At 47.0% G+C, this 20,395-nt stretch overlaps 1 protein-coding gene across 2 annotated transcripts in view; it reads right to left on the reverse strand.

Moving 5' to 3' along the window:
- LOC143808886 (uncharacterized) overlaps positions 1 to 20,395 on the reverse strand; it is a 266,593-nt gene that overhangs the window by 67,652 nt on the left and 178,546 nt on the right. The window lies entirely within an intron of this gene.

Here is a 20,395-nt window from a genome sequence, read left to right on the forward strand (position 1 = left end):
AGCAGATTTGCCCCTCCACACCGTGAGTCGGTGTGGAGATCATTTTTGTAAACTCTGCGTGGATTTTTAGTTTTTAATACTGACCGCACAGTATCCTTTTCTCTCTGTCTATCAAGTTTAGTATTGGCCTCCTTTGCTAAAATCTGATTTCATTTCTGTGTATGTCATTTCCCTCTCCACTCACAGTCAATATTTGTGGGGGGCTGTCTTTCCTTTTGGGGTTTTTATCTGAGGCAAGATAGCTTTCTATTTCCTTCTTTAGGGGTAGTTAGTTCTTAGGCTGTGACGAGGTGTCTAGGGAGAGTCAGGAACATCCCACTGCTATTACTAGTGTTATTGTTAGGATTAGGAACTGCGGTCAGTAAAGATACCACCTCCTCAGAGCTCGTCCCATGTTGCTTTTTAGCCACCAGGTCATATCAGTGTGGCTCCTTAACCACCAGGTCATAACAGTACAGCTGGCCCACAATGTGTTAAATGCATCTCAAAAGAGGGAAAAGAAAGTTCTGAGTCATTTTTTTTTCCTTTGCAGCTTGTTTTGTCTTTTTTTCCCCTTAATCTCTGGGTGGTTCAGGATTCTGGTGCTGATATGGAGGTTCAGGGTCTGTCCTTGCGTGTGGATCAACTCGCTGCAAGGGTACAGAGTATCCAAGATTATGTTGTCCAGACTCCGGTATTAGAGCCTAGAATTCCTATTCCTGATTTGTTTTCTGGGGATAGATCTAAATTTTTGAACTTTAAAAATAATTGCAGATTGTTTTTTGCTCTGAGACCCCGTTCCTCTGGTGACCCCATTCAGCGGGTGAAGATTGTTATTTCTCTGCTGCGTGGCGATCCGCAGGACTGGGCATTCTCCCTTGAGCCAGGAAATCCTGCATTGCTCAATATAGACGCATTTTTTCAAGCGCTCGGATTGTTGTATGACGAGCCTAATTCTGTGGATCAGGCGGAAAAAACCTTGCTGGCTCTGTGTCAGGGTCAGGAAGCAGCAGAAGTATACTGCCAGAAATTTAGAAAGTGGTCTGTGCTCACTAAATGGAATGAGTATGCCCTGGCAGCGATCTTCAGAAAGGGTCTTCCTGAAGCCCTTAAAGATGTTATGGTGGGGTTCCCCACGCCTGCTGGTTTGAACGAATCAATGTCTTTGGCCATTCAGATTGATCGGCGCCTGCGCGAGCGCAAGGTGGTGCACCATATGGCGGTGTCTTCTGAGCAGAGTCCTGAGCCTATGCAATGTGATAGGATTTTGACTAGAGCAGAAGGGCAGAAATTCAGACGTCAGAATGGGCTGTGCTTTTACTGTGGTGACTGTTGTGAATTCCGTTCTCGGACTCCCTCCTGTGGTCATGAGTGGTACTGTGTGAGTTTGTTCTTGGGCTCCCTCTGGTGGCCTTTAGCGATATGGCTGGGCTCAGCTGCTTCATTTCCTTCTATGCTGGGCCTATTTAACTCACCTGGACCTTCATTTGTTGCCTGCTGTCGGTGTATTCAGTCCTGTTTCTGAGAGCTCCTGAATATTCCTTGTGACCAGTCTCCTGCTGGAGAAGTTAAGTTTGTTTGTTCATTTTGCTCATTATTTCCTTGAAAACGTTTCTCTGTATATGACGAGTTCAGTCCAGCTTGCTTATATGTGATTTTTCGCTTGCTGGTTAGTTCTGGGGTGCAGAGTGCGCCCCTCACATCGTGAGTCGGTGTGGGGGTTCTTGTATTCTCTGCGTGGTTTATTTTTGATAGTTTTGTACTGACCGCACAGACTCCTATCTATTTTCAGTCTATCTAGTGTTAGCGGGCCTCATTTGCTGAACCTGTTTCATTTCTACGTTTGTCCTTTCCCCTTGACTCACCGTTATTATTTGTGGGGGGCTGTCTATAACTTTGGGGTTATTTCTCTGAGGCAAGTGAGGTCTTTGCTTTCTCTCTAGGGGTAGTCAGTTTCTCAGGCTGTGAACGAGGCGTCTAGGATTTTAGGAACGCTCCACAGCTGCCTTTAGTGTTTGTGGATAGGATCAGGATTGCGGTCAGTATAGCTTCCACATTCCCAGAACTTGTCCTATATCCTGGTCATATGTGTCAGGTCAGTTTTGAGATCCTACCACCGGATCATAACAGTACAGCAGGCCAAAAAGTGTTAATGCAGCAGAAGAGGGAGAAGAGAAATCCTGAAGTCATTTTTTTTTTCTTTTTTCCTCTGCACTGTGTTTAGTTTCTCTCCTCCCCTTAGGGTATGTCTCCACTGTCCGGAGACGCGGCGTTATCGTCGCAGCGGCGAAGCCGCTCGGCGATAAGCCCCGCCCCCTTCCTGGGACGCGATGGTGCCGGATGTGTACAGTACACATCCGGGATCATCGCACCCCTCGCCATAGGGCCCTGTGATATACCTTGCGGGGACGCTGCGTCCCCGCAAGGTGTACGGACATGCTGCGTTCTGAAAAGACGCGCAGCATGTCCGGAGTCGCAGGGCCTCCGCGTGCGGGTTTCCACGCATAGTGGAGACGGGATTTCATCAAATCCCCTCCACTATGCTGGAACATCTGGACGCTGCTTGTTTGACGCTGCAGCGTCAAACAAGCAGCGTTTACTGACCGTGGAAACACAGCCTTAATCTCTGGGTGGTTCTGAACTCAGCTGCAGATATGGACATTCAGAGTCTGTCTTCTAGTGTGGATCATCTCACTGCAAGGGTACAGGACATTCAGGATTATGTAATCCGCAGTCCTATGTCAGAGCCTAAGGTACCAATTCCTGAGCTGTTTTCCGGAGATAGATCTAGGTTTTTGAACTTTAAGAATAATTGTAAGTTATTCCTTTCTCTGAGACCTCGCTCCTCTGGTGATTCTGTTCAGCAAGTTAAAATTGTTATTTCTTTGTTTCGTGGTGACCCCCAAGATTGGGCATTCTCTCTGGCGCCAGGAGATCCTGCATTGCTAAATGTGGATGCGTTTTTTCTGGCGCTTGGAGTGCTTTATGAGGAACCTAATCTGGTAGACCAAGCAGAGAAGGTTTTGCTGGCTCTCTCTCAGGGTCAAGATGAAGCAGAGGTTTACTGTCAGAAGTTTAGGAAGTGGTCTGTGCTCACTCAATGGAATGAGTGCGCCCTGGCGGCAATTTTCAGAAAGGGTCTTTCGGAAGCCCTTAAAGATGTTATGGTGGGGTTCCCCACGCCTGTGGGTCTGAATGAGTCTATGTCTTTGGCCATTCAGATAGATCGGCGTCTGCGGGAGCGCAAACCTGTGCACCATCTGGCGGTATTTTCTGAGCAGAAACCTGAGCCTATGCAATGCGACAGGATTCTGACCAGAGTTGAACGGCAAAACCACAGATGTCAGAATGGGTTGTGCTTTTACTGTGGTGATTCTACTCATGTTATCTCAGAGTGTTCTAAGTGCACAAAAAGGTTTGCCAAGTCTGTCACCATTGGTACTGTACAACCTAAATTCATTTTGTCTGTTACTTTGATTTGCTCTCTGTCATCCTACTCAGTTATGGCTTTTGTGGATTCAGGTGCCGCCCTGAATTTGATGGATTTGTCATTTGCCAGGCGCTGTGGTTTTATCTTGGAGCCTTTACAGTTCCCTATTCCACTAAAGGGAATTGATGCCACGCCATTGGCCAAGAATAAACCTCAGTACTGGACCCAAGTGACCATGTGCATGGCTCCTGCACATCAGGAGGTGATTCGCTTTCTTGTGCTACATAATTTGCATGATGTTGTCGTGTTGGGTCTGCCATGGCAACAGGCTCATAATCCAGTCCTGGATTGGAAAACTATGTCTGTGTCAAGTTGGGGTTGCCAGGGAATTCATGGCGATGCTCCTTTGGTGTCAATTGCTTCTTCTACTCCTTCTGAAGTCCCTGAATTTTTGTCGGACTACCAGGATGTATTTGATGAGCCCAAATCCAGTGCCCTACCTCCTCATAGGGATTGTGATTGTGCTATAAATCTGATTCCTGGTAGTAAGTTCCCTAAGGGACGACTTTTTAATTTATCTGTACCAGAACATGCCGCTATGCGGAGTTATATAAAGGAGTCCTTGGAGAAGGGGCATATTCGCCCGTCCTCGTCCCCTTTGGGTGCGGGGTTCTTTTTTGTGGCCAAGAAGGATGGTTCTCTGAGACCCTGTATAGATTATCGCCTTCTAAATAACATCACGGTCAAATTTCAGTACCCCTTGCCACTGTTGTCCGATCTGTTTGCCCGGATTAGGGGGGCCAGTTGGTTCACCAAGATAGATCTTCGAGGAGCGTATAATCTTGTTCGCATAAAGCAGGGCGATGAATGGAAAACAGCATTTAATACGCCCGAAGGCCATTTTGAGTACTTGGTGATGCCTTTAGGGCTTTCTAATGCCCCCTCTGTGTTTCAGTCCTTCATGCATGACATCTTCCGAGAAAATCTGGATAGATTTATGATTGTGTACCTGGATGATATTTTGGTCTTTTCTGATGATTGGGAGTCTCATGTGAAGCAGGTCAGGATGGTATTTCAGGTCCTGCGTGCCAATGCCTTGTTTGTGAAGGGCTCTAAATGTCTCTTCGGAGTCCAGAAGGTTTCCTTTTTGGGCATTATTTTTTCTCCTTCTACGAGATGGATCCAGTCAAGGTCCAGGCTATTTATGACTGGACTCAACCTACATCTGTGGAGAGTCTTCAGAAGTTCTTGGGTTTTGCTAATTTTTACCGTCGCTTCATCACTAATTTTTCTAGTGTGGTTAAGCCTTTGACGGATTTGACCAAAAAGGGTTCTGATGTGACGAATTGGTCTCCTGCGGCCGTGGAGGCCTTTCAGGAGCTGAAACGTCGATTTTCTTCGGCTCCTGTCTTGCGCCAGCCCGATGTCTCTCTTCCCTTTCAGGTCGAGGTTGATGCTTCTGAGATTGGAGCAGGGGCTGTCTTGTCGCAGAGAAGCTCTGATGGCTCTGTGATGAGACCATGTGCTTTCTTTTCAAGAAAGTTTTCGCCTGCCGAGCGGAATTATGATGTTGGTAATCGTGAGTTGTTGGCAATGAAGTCGGCATTTGAGGAGTGGCGACATTGGCTTGAGGGAGCCAAGCATCGTGTGGTGGTCTTGACGGATCACAAGAACTTGACTTATCTCGAGTCTGCCAAACGGTTGAATCCGAGACAGGCTCGATGGTCGCTGTTTTTCTCTCATTTCAATTTTGTGGTTTCATATCTTCCGGGTTCGAAAAACGTGATGTCTGATGCCCTTTCTAGGAGTTTTGTACCTGACTCCCCGGAAGTTTCTGAACCAACTGGTGTCCTCAAAGAGGGGGTGATTTTGTCTGCCATCTCTCCTGATCTGCGACGGGTGTTGCAGGAGTTTCAGGCCGATAGACCTGACCGTTGTCCACCGGAGAGACTGTTTGTCCCAGACAGATGGACCAGTAGAGTTATTTCCGAGGTTCATTCTTCGGTGTTGGCAGGTCATCCTGGAATTTTTGGTACCAGGGATTTGGTGGCGAGGTCCTTTTGGTGGCCTTCCTTGTCGCGGGATGTGCGTTCCTTTGTGCAGTCCTGTGGGATTTGTGCTCGGGCCAAGCCTTGCTGTTCTCGTGCCAGTGGATTGCTTTTGCCTTTGCCTGTCCCGAAGAGGCCTTGGACGCATATTTCCATGGATTTTATTTCGGATCTTCCTGTCTCTCAGAGGATGTCTGTCATCTGGGTGGTTTGTGATCGTTTTTCTAAAATGGTCCATTTGGTACCTTTGCCTAAGCTGCCTTCCTCCTCCGATTTGGTGCCACTGTTTTTTCAGAATGTGGTTCGTTTACATGGTATTCCGGAGAACATTGTGTCTGACAGAGGATCCCAGTTTGTGTCCAGATTTTGGCGGTCCTTTTGTGCTAAGATGGGCATTGAATTGTCTTTTTCGTCGGCCTTCCATCCTCAGACGAATGGCCAAACCGAACGAACTAATCAGACCTTGGAAACTTATTCGAGATGTTTTGTTTCTGCTGATCAGGATGATTGGGTGACTTTTTTGCCATTGGCTGAGTTCGCCCTCAATAATCGGGCTAGTTCTGCTACTTTGGTTTTACCTTTCTTTTGCAATTCTGGTTTTCATCCTCGTTTTTCCTCGGGTCAGGTTGAACCCTCTGACTGTCCTGGGGTGGATAGGTTGCAGCAGATTTGGAACCATGTGGTGGACAATTTGACGTTGTCCCAAGAGAAGGCTCAGAACTTTGCTAACCGCCGTCGCTGTGTGGGTCCCCGACTTCGTGTGGGGGATTTGGTGTGGTTGTCTTCTCGTTATGTCCCGATGAAGGTTTCCTATCCTAAGTTCAAACCTCGTTTCATCGGTCCTTATAAGATTTTGGAAATCCTCAACCCTGTGTCATTTCGTTTGGACCACCCAACATCGTTTGCCATTCATAATGTGTTCCATAGGTCATTGTTGCGGAGATATGTAGTACCTATGGTTCCCTCCATTGATCCTCCTGCTCCAGTATTGGTTGAGGGGGAATTGGAATATGTGATGAAGATTTTGGATTCTCGTATTTCGAGACGGAAGCTTCAGTACTTGGTTAAATGGAAGGGCTATGGTCAGGAGGATAATTCCTGGGTTGTCGCCTCCGATGTCCATGCGGCCTATTTGGTTCGTGCCTTTCATTCGGCTCGTCCTGATCGGCCTGGGAGCTCTGGTGAGGGTTCGGTGACCCCTCAAGGGGGGGGTACTGTTGTGAATTCCGTTCTCGGACTCCCTCCTGTGGTCATGAGTGGTACTGTGTGAGTTTGTTCTTGGGCTCCCTCTGGTGGGCCTTTAGCGATATGGCTGGGCTCAGCTGCTTCATTTCCTTCTATGCTGGGCCTATTTAACTCACCTGGACCTTCATTTGTTGCCTGCTGTCGGTGTATTCAGTCCTGTTTCTGAGAGCTCCTGAATATTCCTTGTGACCAGTCTCCTGCTGGAGAAGTTAAGTTTGTTTGTTCATTTTGCTCATTATTTCCTTGAAAACGTTTCTCTGTATATGAGTTCAGTCCATCTTGCTTATATGTGATTTTTCGCTTGCTGGTTAGTTCTGGGGTGCAGAGTGCGCCCCTCACATCGTGAGTCGGTGTGGGGGTTCTTGTATTCTCTGCGTGGTTTATTTTTGATAGTTTTGTACTGACCGCACAGACTCCTATCTATTTTCAGTCTATCTAGTGTTAGCGGGCCTCATTTGCTGAACCTGTTTCATTTCTACGTTTGTCCTTTCCCCTTGACTCACCGTTATTATTTGTGGGGGGCTGTCTATAACTTTGGGGTTATTTCTCTGAGGCAAGTGAGGTCTTTGCTTTCTCTCTAGGGGTAGTCAGTTTCTCAGGCTGTGAACGAGGCGTCTAGGATTTTAGGAACGCTCCACAGCTGCCTTTAGTGTTTGTGGATAGGATCAGGATTGCGGTCAGTATAGCTTCCACATTCCCAGAACTTGTCCTATATTTTGGTCATATGTGTCAGGTCAGTTTTGAGATCCTACCACCGGATCATAACAGGTGACTCTACTCATGCTATTTCTGATTGTCCGAAGCGTACTGAGAGGGTCGCTAGGTCTGTTACCATTAGTACTGTACAGCCTAAATTTCTCTTGTCTGTTACCCTGATTTGCTCATTGTCGTCCTTTTCTGTTATGGCATTTGTGGATTCTGGCGCTGCCCTGAACTTAATGGACTTAGAATTTGCCAAACGCTGTGGTTTTTCCTTGGAGCCTTTGCAGAGCCCTATTCCCTTGAGGGGGATAGATGCTACGCCATTGGCCAAGAATAAACCTCAGTACTGGACACAGTTGACCATGTACATGGCTCCAGCACATCAGGAAAATATTCGCTTTTTGGAGTTGCATAATTTACATGATGTTGTTGTGCTGGGTTTTCCATGGTTACAGGTACATAATCCAGTGCTGGATTGGAAATCTATGTCTGTGACTAGTTGGGGTTGTCAAGGGATACATAGTGATGTACCTTTGATGTCAATTTCCTCTTCCCCCTTTTCTGAAGTTCCTGAGTTTTTGTCGGATTTCCAGGATATATTTGATGAGCCCAAGTCCAGTTCCCTACCTCCTCATAGGGACTGTGATTGCGCTATTAATTTGATTCCTGGCTGTAAGTTCCCTAAGGGTCGACTTTTCAATCTGTCTGTACCAGAGCATGCCGCTATGCGGAGTTATGTAAAGGAGTCCTTGGAGAAGGGGCATATTCGCCCGTCTACATCACCGTTGGGAGCGGGGTTCTTTTTTGTTGCCAAGAAGGATGGCTCCTTGCGGCCTTGTATAGATTATTGCCTTCTCAATAAGATCACGGTCAAATTCCAGTACCCTTTACCTTTGCTTTCTGATTTGTTTGCTCGGATTAAGGGGGCTAGTTGGTTTACTAAGATCGACCTTCGAGGGGCGTATAATCTTGTTCGTATTAAACAGGGTGATGAATGGAAAACAGCATTTAATACACCCGAAGGCCATTTTGAATACCTTGTGATGCCATTCGGGCTCTCTAATGCTCCATCTGTGTTTCAGTCCTTTATGCATGATATCTTCCGGAATTATCTGGATAAATTCATGATTGTATATTTGGATGACATTTTGGTTTTTTCCGATGATTGGGAGTCTCATGCGAAGCAGGTCAGGATGGTATTTCAGGTCCTTCGTGCTAATGCGTTGTTTGTGAAGGGGTCTAAGTGCCTCTTTGGAGTTCAGAAGGTTTCTTTTTTGGGTTTCATTTTTTCTCCCTCGACTATTGAAATGGACCCTGTTAAAGTCCAGGCCAATTATGATTGGACTCAACCCACATCTGTAAAGAGCCTTCAGAAATTTTTGGGCTTTGCTAATTTTTATCGCCGCTTTATTGCTAATTTTTCCAGTGTGGTGAAGCCTCTGACCGATTTGACGAAGAAAGGCGCTGATGTGATGAATTGGTCCTCTGCGGCTGTTGAGGCCTTTCAGGAGCTTAAACGTCGTTTTACTTCTGCCCCTGTGTTGCGTCAGCCAGATGTTTCTCTCCCTTTTCAGGTTGAGGTTCACGCTTCTGAGATTGGGGCAGGGGCCGTTTTGTCTCAGAGAAATTCTGATGGCTCTTTGATGAAACCGTGTGCTTTCTTCTCCAGAAAGTTTTCGCCTGCTGAGCGTAATTATGATGTCGGCAATCGGGAGTTGTTGGCTATGAAGTGGGCATTTGAGGAGTGGCGACATTGGCTTGAGAGAGCCAAGCATCGCGTTGTGGTCTTGACTGATCATAAGAATCTGATTTACCTCGAGTCTGCTAAGCGGTTGAATCCTAGACAAGCTCGATGGTCTCTGTTTTTCTCCCGTTTTGATTTTGTGGTCTCGTATATTCCGGGATCTAAGAATATGAAGGCTGATGCCCTTTCTAGGAGTTTTTTGCCTGATTCTCCGGGAGTCCTTGAGCCGGGTGGTATTCTCAAGGAGGGGGTGATTCTTTCTGCCATCTCCCCTGATTTGCGGCGGGTACTTCAGGAGTTTCAGGCTGATAAACCTGACCGCTGTCCAGTGGGGAAACTGTTTGTTCCTGATAGATGGACTAGCAGGGTAATTTCTGAGGTTCATTGTTCATTATTGGCTGGTCATTCTGGGATTTTTGGTACCAGAGATTTGGTTGCTAGGTCCTTTTGGTGGCCTTCCTTGTCGCAGGATGTGCGTTCTTTTGTGCAGTCCTGTGGGATTTGTGCTCGGGCTAAGCCTTGCTGTTCCCGTGCTAGTGGGTTGCTTTTGCCTTTGCCGATCCCTGAGAGACCCTGGACGCATATTTCCATGGATTTTATTTCTGATCTTCCTGTTTCTCAGAAGATGTCTGCCATCTGGGTAGTTTGTGACCGGTTTTCTAAGATGGTCCATTTGGTACCTTTGCCTAAGTTGCCTTCCTCCTCTGATTTGGTTCCATTGTTTTTTCAGCATGTGGTTCGTTTGCATGGCATTCCGGAGAATATTGTGTCTGACAGAGGTTCCCAGTTTGTTTCTAGGTTTTGGCGGGCCTTTTGTGCTAGAATGGGCATTGATTTGTCTTTTTCTTCAGCATTTCATCCTCAGACAAATGGCCAAACGGAGCGAACCAATCAGACCTTGGAAACCTATTTGAGATGCTTCGTGTCTGCTGATCAGGATGATTGGGTGACCTTCTTGCCATTGGCCAAGTTTGCCCTTAATAATCGGGCTAGTTCGGCTACCTTGGTTTCGCCTTTCTTTTGTAACTTTGGTTTTCATCCTCGTTTTTCTTCGGGGCAGGTTGAGCCTTCTGACTGTCCTGGTGTGGATTCTGTGGTGGACAGGTTGCAGCAAATTTGGACTCATGTGGTGGACAATTTAACGTTGTCTCAGGAAAAGGCTCAACGTTTTGCTAACCGTCGTCAGTGTGTTGGTCCCCGGCTTCGTGTTGGGGATTTGGTCTGGTTGTGTTCTCGTCATGTTCCTATGAAGGCTTCTTCCCCTAAGTTCAAGCCTCGCTTTATTGGTCCTTATAAGATTTCTGAAATTATCAATCCGGTGTCTTTTCGTTTGGCCGTTCCAGCTTCTTTTTCCATTCATAATGTGTTCCATAGATCTTTGTTGCGGAGATATGTAGTACCTATGGTTCCCTCCATTGATCCTCCTGCTCCAGTATTGGTTGAGGGGGAATTGGAATATGTGGTGAAGATTTTGGATTCTCGTTTTTCGAGGCGGAAGCTTCAGTATCTGGTCAAGTGGAAGGGTTATGGCCAGGAGGATAATTCTTGGGTTGTTGCCTCCGATGTCCATGCTGCCGATTTGGTTCGTGCTTTTCACTTGGCTCATCCTGATCAGCCTGGGGGCTCTGGTGAGGGTTCGGTGACCCCTCCTCAAGGGGGGGGGGGTACTGTTGTGAATTCCGTTCTTGGGCTCCCTCCTGTGGTTGTGAATGGTACTTTTGTGAGTTCTGCCCTTGGGCTCCCTCTGGTGGTTTCAAGTGGTACTGCTGCTCCTTGAGGTTAGCTGTAGCAGCTGCCTTCACTAATCGTCTTGCCTGGATTTTCTATTTAACCTGGCTCTGGGCTTTAGTTCATGCCAGCTGTCAATGTTCTGGGTTGGATTTAGATCTCTTCTTGGATATCTCATATGGCCTGTCCATTTCAGCAAAAGATAAGTTCTTGCTAGTTCTTTGTTGTCCATTTGCTTTGGACTCTATTGCTCTGCTCATGTTATTTGTCTTTTTGTCCAGCTTGTCATTATGTTGTATTCAGGCTAGCTGGAAGCTCTGGGGAAGCAGATTTGCCCCTCCACACCGTGAGTCGGTGTGGAGATCATTTTTGTAAACTCTGCGTGGATTTTTAGTTTTTAATACTGACCGCACAGTATCCTTTTCTATCCTGTCTATCTAGATTAGTATTGGCCTCCTTTGCTAAAATCTGATTTCATTTCTGTGTATGTCATTTCCCTCTCCACTCACAGTCAATATTTGTGGGGGGCTGTCTTTCCTTTTGGGGTTTTTCTCTGAGGCAAGATAGCTTTCTATTTCCTTCTTTAGGAGTAGTTAGTTCTTAGGCTGTGACGAGGTGTCTAGGGAGAGTTAGGAACATCCCACGGCTATTACTAGTGTTGTTGTTAGGATTAGGAACTGCGGTCAGTAAAGACACCACCTCCTCAGAGCTCGTCCCATGTTGCCTTTTAGCCACCAGGTCATATCAGTGTGGCTCCTTAATCACCAGGTCATAACAGGATTGTGCACAAAGTCAGTTCTGTGACAAAAAAAAACAGATCTGACTTTGAGAGACGCTATGTCCCTTCTGGGATCCCTGACATCTTGCATACCGGCCGTCCAGTGGGCTCAATTCCACACTCGAGTATTACAGGCCCAGGTCTTGGATGCAGAAAGGAGTCTTCAGGGTCAGTTAGGCAGAAGAGTCAAGCTATCAACCACCACTCTACACAGTCTAAGATGGTGGCTAAATATGGAACATCTAGGAAAAGGGGTACACTGGAGTGTAGTACCAGACAATACGGTCACAACCGATGCCAGTCCGATAGGATGGGGAGCTCACATAGGAGATGTTTGGACTCAAGGGCAATGGTCTCTCTTAGAGGCTCAGGAGTCCTCAAATTGGAAAGAGCTTATGGCAGTGAAAAAGGCCCTGCTCAGGTGGCTACCCTCGTTTCAGGGCTCACATGTAAGGGTACAGTCAGACAACACAACAGTAGTAGCGTATCTCAACCATCAAGGGGGGACAAGGTCAAGATCTCTAATGAACACCACTTCAAACATTTTCGACATAGCCGAAGCTCATTTTCGCTCTCTTTCAGCCGTTCATATTCGGGGAGAGCTCAACACAGAGGCAGATTACCTCAGCCGTCATTCTCTACGTCAGGGAGAATGGGTTCTAAATCGACGGGTGTTCAAACAGATAGTACATCTATGGGGGTTACCCGTTATAGACCTATTTGCAACGAGAGAGAACAGACAGACCAGGAGGTTTGCTTCACTTCGAGTGGCGGACAAACCCTGTGTAATAGACTCCCTTCAGAGTCACTGGGATTTCCCTCTGGCATATGCATTTCCCCCAATGTGTCTGATCCCTATAGTCCTCAGAAAGATCAGGGAGGAGAGGGCGAGAATGATCCTGATTGCCCCCTTTTGGCCCAGGAGGGCATGGTTCTCGTTACTCAGGGCAATGTCTGTGACCGACCCCTGGGTATTGCCAGTCAGTCCGGAGCTTCTTTTTCAGGGTCCATTCCGTTACCCCAATGTGGAATCCCTGCATCTGACGGTGTGGAATTTGAGAGGGAGTTATTGAGGAGAAAGGGGTTTTTAGAGGCTCTGATATCTACCCTTTTAAATAGCCGGAAAGAAGTTACCACTAAAATCTATTCTAAGACTTGGAAAAAATTCCTTGCCTTCTACCAACATCCTTTTTCAGGCAAGGTTCCAATTCCGGCTATTTTGGAGTTTCTACAAAAAGGCCGAGAATTGGGCTTGGCAGTAAATACCCTTAGAGTCCAAGTATCAGCTTTGGGGGCATTATATAACAGTGACGTGGCAGGAAATAGATGGGTATCCAGATTTATTAAGGCCACCGAGCGTAGTAACCCAGTGTATGTTCCGAAATTACCACCATGGGATTTAAATTTGGTTTTAGATGCGTTAACAGAACCCCCCTTTGAGCCTTTAGATTTTGTCTCCATTAAAAATGTAACTTTAAAAACAGCCTTCCTGGTGGCCCTGACCTCTGCTAGGAGAGTGAGTGATTTACAAGCGTTATCGATAGACCCCCCTTATTTAATGGTTTTTCAGGATGAGATAGTGTTGAAACCAGATCCAGCATATCTACCAAAAGTAGCTTCCAAATTTCATAAAAGTCAGGAAATAATTTTACCATCATTCTGTGACAATCCGGTTTCAGCTGAAGAGCAGAAATGTCATATGCTAGACGTTAGAAGAACGCTGTTAGAGTACCTGCACAAAACAGAGCCAGGGAGGCAGAGTAGGGCTCTGTTTGTTTCCTTTCAGAACCCAAGAAAAAGGGCGAGTGTAACAAAGGCATCTATCGCCAGATGGGTCAGAGATGCCATATATCTTGCTTATATTGCCAAAGGCCAGATACCACCAGACGGCATCAGGGCCCACTCCACTCGAGCCATGGCCTCATCCTGGGCGGAAAGAGCGGATGTCTCCATAGACGTAATATGTAAGGCGGCAACGTGGTCATCTCCTTCCACCTTTTATAGACATTACCATCTTGATTTATCATCAAAGGCCAAATTAGTTTTTGGCCGTACAGTACTTAGTGCTGTAGTCCCGCCCAGGTAATGGATCTTTGAAAATCTCTCGTAGGGGTGCTGTCGTGGCGATAGGAAAACCGGTTTTTACGTACCGGTAATAGGATTTTACAGAGTCCACGATAGCACCCGCACATTCCCCCCCCGTAGTTAATCACTGGTTTCCTGCACTCTATTGGAAGGTGTGCTGTTAGTTATCACTCTTTTAGAGGTGATGGTATTTAGTAATGTTTAAGTATATATGATTGTGTACTAACTCAATGGGCGGTGTCCCTTATACTCTGAAACACAAACTGGAGTGGTGAGGGGGACCGCCCCTTTAAATCCTGTAGGTTCCTGTCCGGATGGTGGGCGGATCCCCTCTCTCGTAGGGGTGCTGTCGTGGACTCTGTAAAATCCTATTACCGGTACGTAAAAACCGTTTTTTTTTTGGGGGGGGTCTTCTATTTTCCCATAGACTTGCATTAGCGACGGATTGTGGCAGATGGTCGTCCGTTCCATCCGCCATGCTACGGATCCGTTGAAATTTGGCTGACGTTGTCTAGACATTGACGGACACTGTAAAGTTTTTTGTCTGCGCCGAAATGGCGGTTCGCGGCAGATCCGTCACGTCCACCATTTCATAGAATGGCCGTCTATGGGCGACGGATCCGTCGCGACCGTCATTTGGCGGATCCATCGCCCCAATCCGCTTTTTCAATTGCGCATGCTCCAAAAAGTAGATACTTTTCCCAGACAACCCCCAAGTAACTCCGTTACTGTTTTGATCCAGACAGATGAGACTAAGCCCTTTCTGGTAGAGGTTGATGCCTCATCAGTAGGAGTGGGGGCTGTTCTGTCCCAGGAGGGAGAGGATGGGGTGCATCCCTGTGCTTTCTTTTCTAAAAACATTTCAGAGGCAGAGCTCTACTATAATGTTGTGAACCGAGAATTGCTGGCTATTAAGCTTCCGTTTGAGCATTGGCGACATTATTTGGAGGGCACTAGACATCCTATACAAGTCTTTACTGATCAGAAGAACCTGATCTATCTGGATGCTGCTAAACGTTTGAATGCCCGTCAAGCTAGGTGGGCACTGTTTTTTAAAGGTAAAACACGAGAAGATGATGCGCACTCACGGGTCCAGTACTAAATGTCCTTTATTGAAACATGGAGACAAAAATCCGCGGGGAAGATAGAAGAACGCGCAAAAGAAAGGACAACAGCTGTTTCGCGCGGCTGCGCTTCTACAGGTCCTAATCAACGCGCAGCCGCGCGAAACAGCTGTTGTCCTTCTTTTTGCACGTTCTTCTATCTTCCCCGCGGATTTTTGTCTCCATGTTTCAATAAAGGACATTTAGTACTGGACCCGTGAGTGCGCATCATCTTCTCGTGTTTTACCTTTGGACAACTATCATTATTCCTGGATGCAGCACCTGAAGTGGCCAGAATAGGAGGCATTGGAATAACAGCATGATGGCAACAAGGCTAACACACGAGGGGTAAGTCAGCTGCAGCGGTGCTGATTTTTTCCTTTTCTTCTTCTGTTTGTGAATATTGGCACTGTTTTTTGCCCGGTTCCATTTCTCTGTGACATATATCCCTGGGACAAAAAAGATTAAAGCTGATGCTTTGTCTCGAGGTTTCTCCCCAGCGGTTAATACTGAAAAGGAAGAATCTATTCTGCAGAGAGGGGTGGTCGTGGCAGCATTAGGTTCTGAGTTGGAAAATAAGATTCCTAAAGCCCGGGAAGTGGCACCAACTAACACTCCGTATGGGAAATAATTTGTGCCTAAAGCCCTGAGGAGAGCTTTGTTTACGGAATGTCATGAGTCTTGCTTGGCACATCATCCAGGGATTGCCAAAACAAGAAAGTTGATCAGTTGGAGTTTCTGGTGGCCGGGGTGGCTAAGACAAATTATCAAGTGGGTGCGTCAGTGTACTGTGTGCGCTAGGTCTAAGGCTTCTCATGCCCCGGCGGCAGGGTTGCTTTGCCCTTTGGAGGTTCCTAGTTCTCCACGGACGCATCTTGCAATGGATTTTATCACCGACCTGCCGGTCTCTGAGGGTTTTTTTGTTATCTGGGTCGTTGTGGACAGGTTTAGTAAGAAGTGTGATCTGGTCCCGTTCAATAAATTACCCTGCGCTAAGACACTTGCCAGGGCATTTGTGAAAGAGATTGTCAGACTCCATGGTGTTGCCACGGACATTGCCTCCGATAGTTTGTGGCTCGCGTTTGGCGTGTCTTTTGTGACAGACTTAAGGCTCATTTGTCATTTTCGTCAGGCCATCATCCACAGTCCAATGGACAGACAGAGGAAGAACCAGGATGTCGAGCAATCTTTGAGATGTTTTTGTAGAGGACAATCAGAAGATGAGGACGGAATATCTACCATTAGCTGAGTTTGCTCTCAATAATCATACGTTTTCTTCGGCTGGGTGTTTTTTCTTTTGTTGTACAAGGAAGAATCCATCTTTCGGTCCTTTTTCTAGGATTGGGGCGGCGGTGCCTGAGGAGGAGAGTTTTTCTGCAAATTTGGACAGGGTTTGAACCAGTGTGCACCATAATCTTAAAACAGGCTAATAGGAGGTCTAAGACATTTTTTGACAAGAGAAGGGAGGCGAGGTTTGTTGTTGGGGACATGGTTTGGTTGTTCTCTAGGAATCTGCGCTTGAAGATCCCTTCTAAAAAGTTGGGGCCGAAGTTTGTAGGACCTCTCAAAGTGGTTCACATTGTCAATTCGGCATCGGTGAGATTAGACATTCCTTCGTCCTGGAAAATTAATTCAGTTTTTCATGTATCTTTGCTGAAGAAGGTTGACACACCAGACAAGGTGGCTATGCTGTCTGCTCCTCCAATTGATGAGGACTGCGAGTTTGAGATTTCACGCATTCTTGATTCCACGTGGCATAGAGGGTTACAGTATCTTGTGTCCTGGAAGGGTTTCGGTCCTGAGGACAATTCCTGGGTGAAAGCTGTGTACGTCTCAGCCTCAAGGTTAATTAAGGCTTTTCACAGGAGATTTCCGAATAAGGCCCAGCCTAGATGTGGGGGATCCGCGTTAAAGGGGATGTACTGTTAGAATCTGTTTAGTTTGTTACTATCTGCCATTTTCTTGTGGAGTTCTGGCTGCTGGTCTATTCCCTCTGGTGCTGGGTTTGTCTTGGGTCAGGTGTTTGCTTCACTCTTTATTAACCATCACCTTCCTCCCAGTCCTTGCTGGACAACAGTGTTTATCTGCTTGAGCTCTAGCTTGGTGCTTTGCTTTGTGTTCTGTGTGTGTCATTTGTGCAGTGCTGGTACCTCTGGTTCTGCTAGCCTTAGTTTCTGTTTTCTACTAGGAGGTGACTCGTTTTTGTACCCAGTCCATAGTTCCTTTAGGGAACCCCTTCCAGTTATCTATAGGTCTTCGCATGAGATTAAATTAGGTTCGTCGGTGGGTCTATTCGCAAGGAATGGGTCGCCCACTCCATCGTAGGGTTTCAGCCTAGTCATATTGCAGGGTCAGTTTTCCCCCTTCTACCTTTGTCCTGTGTTGCAGATCAGTAACAAATGTAGTCACAGAAGAGGCTTAAAAAGTGTGAGGAGTCAAAATGACTCCATCAGTAGTTCTAGTGCTAGGGGAGTATAACTAGGAGAGCCACTGGTGGAGAAGTGTCTGGGTGTAATAATATGTGGCCCCATATGCTCTAGGGGGTATAACTAGGAGAGTCACTGGTGGAGAAGGGTCTGGGTGTAATAATATGTGGCCCCATAAGCTCTAGGGGGTATAACTAGGAGAGTCACTGGTGGAGAAGGGTCAGGGTGTAATAATATGTGGCCCCATAGGCTCTAGGGGGTATAACTAGGAGGGTCACTGGTGGAGAAGGGTCTGGGTGTAATATGTGGCCCCATATGCTCTAGGGGGTATAACTAGGAGAGTCACTGGTGGAGAAGGGTCTGGGTGTAATAATATGTGGCCCCATAAGCTCTAGGGGGTATAACTAGGAGAGTCACTGGTGGAGAAGGGTCAGGGTGTAATAATATGTGGCCCCATAGGCTCTAGGGGGTATAACTAGGAGGGTCACTGGTGGAGAAGGGTCTGGGTGTAATATGTGGCCCCATATGCTCTAGGGGGTATAACTAGGAGAGTCACTGGTGGAGAAGGGTCTGGGTGTAATAATATGTGGCCCCATAAGCTCTAGGGGGTATAACTAGGAGAGTCACTGGTGGAGAAGGGTCTGGGTGTAATAATATGTGGCCCCATAGGCTCTAGGGGGTATAACTAGGAGGGTCACTGGTGGAGAAGGGTCTGGGTGTAATAATATGTGGCCCCATAGGCTCTAGGGGGTATAACTAGGAGGGTCACTGGTGGAGAAGGGTCTGGGTGTTATATGTGGCCCCATATGCTCTAGGGGGTATAACTAGGAGAGTCACTGGTGGAGAAGGGTCAGGGTGTAATAATATGTGGCCCCATAGGCTCTAGGGGGTATAACTAGGAGGGTCACTGGTGGAGAAGGGTCTGGGTGTAATAATATGTGGCCCCATAAGCTCTAGGGGATTATAACTAGGAGAGTCACTGGTGGAGAAGGGTCTGGGTGTAATATGTGGCCCCATATGCTCTAGGGGGTATAACTAGGAGAGTCACTGGTGGAGAAGGGTCTGGGTGTGATAATATGTGGCCCCATATGCTGTAGGGGATTATAACTAGGAGGGTCACTGGTGGAGAAGGGTCTGGGTGTGATAATATGTGGCCCCATATGCTCTAGGGGGTATAACTAGTAGAGTCACTGGTGCAGAAGGGTCTGGGTGTAATATGTGGCCCCATACACTGTGTGCAGAATTATTAGGCAAGTTGTATTTTAGAGGATTATTTTTATTATTGATCAACAACTATCTTCGCAATTAACCGAAAAGACTCCTAAATATCAAAGCTTAATATTTTGCCAGTTGGAGTGGGTTACTTTTTTAGATTTGGAGGATATCTGTCTGTGCAGTTAACTATTACTGTGCAGAATTATTAGGCAACTTAAAGGGAACCTGTCACCCCCCCCCAGGCATTTGTAACTAAAAGACCCACCTAGTGCAGCAGTAATGCTACATTCTGAGAAGGTCGCTCTTTTAGTTTGGGTCCCTGGTACTGCTGAAAGAATCGGTTTTGAAATTTGTTCCTCACACCATGAAATCACCAGGGGGGCAGGTCTTTCCCCCCGAATCCAGACGCCTCCCAGCCATCGATCATGGCCTCTGCGCACCGGGTGCCACCTCCTGTTTCTTCATCAGCGTCCCCGGCTGAGGGACCACAGGTTCTCTATGGGGTTCAGATCAGGAGAACAAGGGGCCATGTCATTATTTTTTCTTCTTTGAGACCTTTACTGGCCAGCCACGCTGTGCAGTAGTTGGAGGCTTGTGATGGAGCATTGTCCTGCATGAAAATCATGTTTTTCTTGAACGATACCGACTTCTTCCTGTACCACTGCTTGAAGAAGTTGTCTTCCAGAAACTGGCAGTAGGTCTGGGAGTTGAGCTTCACTCCATCCTCAACACGAAAAGGTCCCACAAGTCCATCTTTGATGATCCCAGCCCATACCAGTCCCCCACCTCCACCTTGCTGGCGTCTGAGTCGGAGTGGAGCTCTCTGCCCTTTACTGATCCGCCTCTGGCCCATCAAGAGTCACTCTCATCTCATCAGTCCATAAAACCTTTGAAAAGTCTTAAGATATTTCTTGGCCCAGTCTGGACGTTTTATCTTATGTTTCTTGTACACAGGTGGTCGTTTTTCAGCCTTCCTTACCTTGGCCATGTCCCTGAGTATCGCACACCTTGTGCTCTTTGTTACTCCAGTAACGTTGCAGCTCTGAAATATGGCAAAACTGGTGGCAAATGGCATCTTGGCAGCTTCACACTTGATTTTCCTCAATTCATGGGCAGTTATTTTGCGCCTTTTTTGCCCAACACGCTGCTTGCGACCCTGTTGGCTATTTGCCATGAAACGCTTGATTGACAAACTTTTGAAGCGTGATCACCGAACAATCTCAAGACTGCTGCATCCTCTGCAAGACATCTCACAATTGTGGAGTTTTCAGAGCCGTCAGATCTCTCTTCTGACCCATTTGGCCAAAGGAAAGGAAGTTGCCTAATAATTAAGCACAGGTTATACCGGGTTCTGATGTCATTAGACAACACCCTCCTCATTAGAGAGATGACATCACTGGATTTACTGAACTGGTAGTTGGCTCTCAGCCTGAACAGCTCGGAGTAGGACAACATGTATAAAACGTATCATGTGATCAAAATACAACTTAAGGTACCATCACATTAGGCGACGCTGCAGCGATATAGACAACGATGCCGAAGTCCCCGGGTAACCAGGGTAAACATAGGGGTAACTATTTGCAGGGCCGCGCTTAGTAACCCAATGTTTACCCTGGTTACCACCATAAATGTAAAAAAAACAAACACTACATACTTACATTCTGGTGTCTGTCGCGTCCCCCGGCGTCCGCTTCCCTGCTCTGTGTCAGCGCCGGCCCTAAGCAGAGCGGTGACGTCACCGCTGTGCTCTGCTTTCCGGCCGCTGTGCTTACACAGTGCAGAGAAGCGGACGCCGGGGGACGCGACAGACACCAGAATGTAAGTATGTAGTGTTTGTTTTTTTTACATTTATGGTGGTAACCAGGGTAAACATTGGGTTACTAAGCGCAGCCCTGCGCTTAGTAACCCGATA

The sequence above is a fragment of the Ranitomeya variabilis genome, chromosome 2, assembly GCF_051348905.1.
Source record: "Ranitomeya variabilis isolate aRanVar5 chromosome 2, aRanVar5.hap1, whole genome shotgun sequence".
NCBI classification, from domain to species: Eukaryota; Metazoa; Chordata; class Amphibia; order Anura; family Dendrobatidae; genus Ranitomeya; species Ranitomeya variabilis.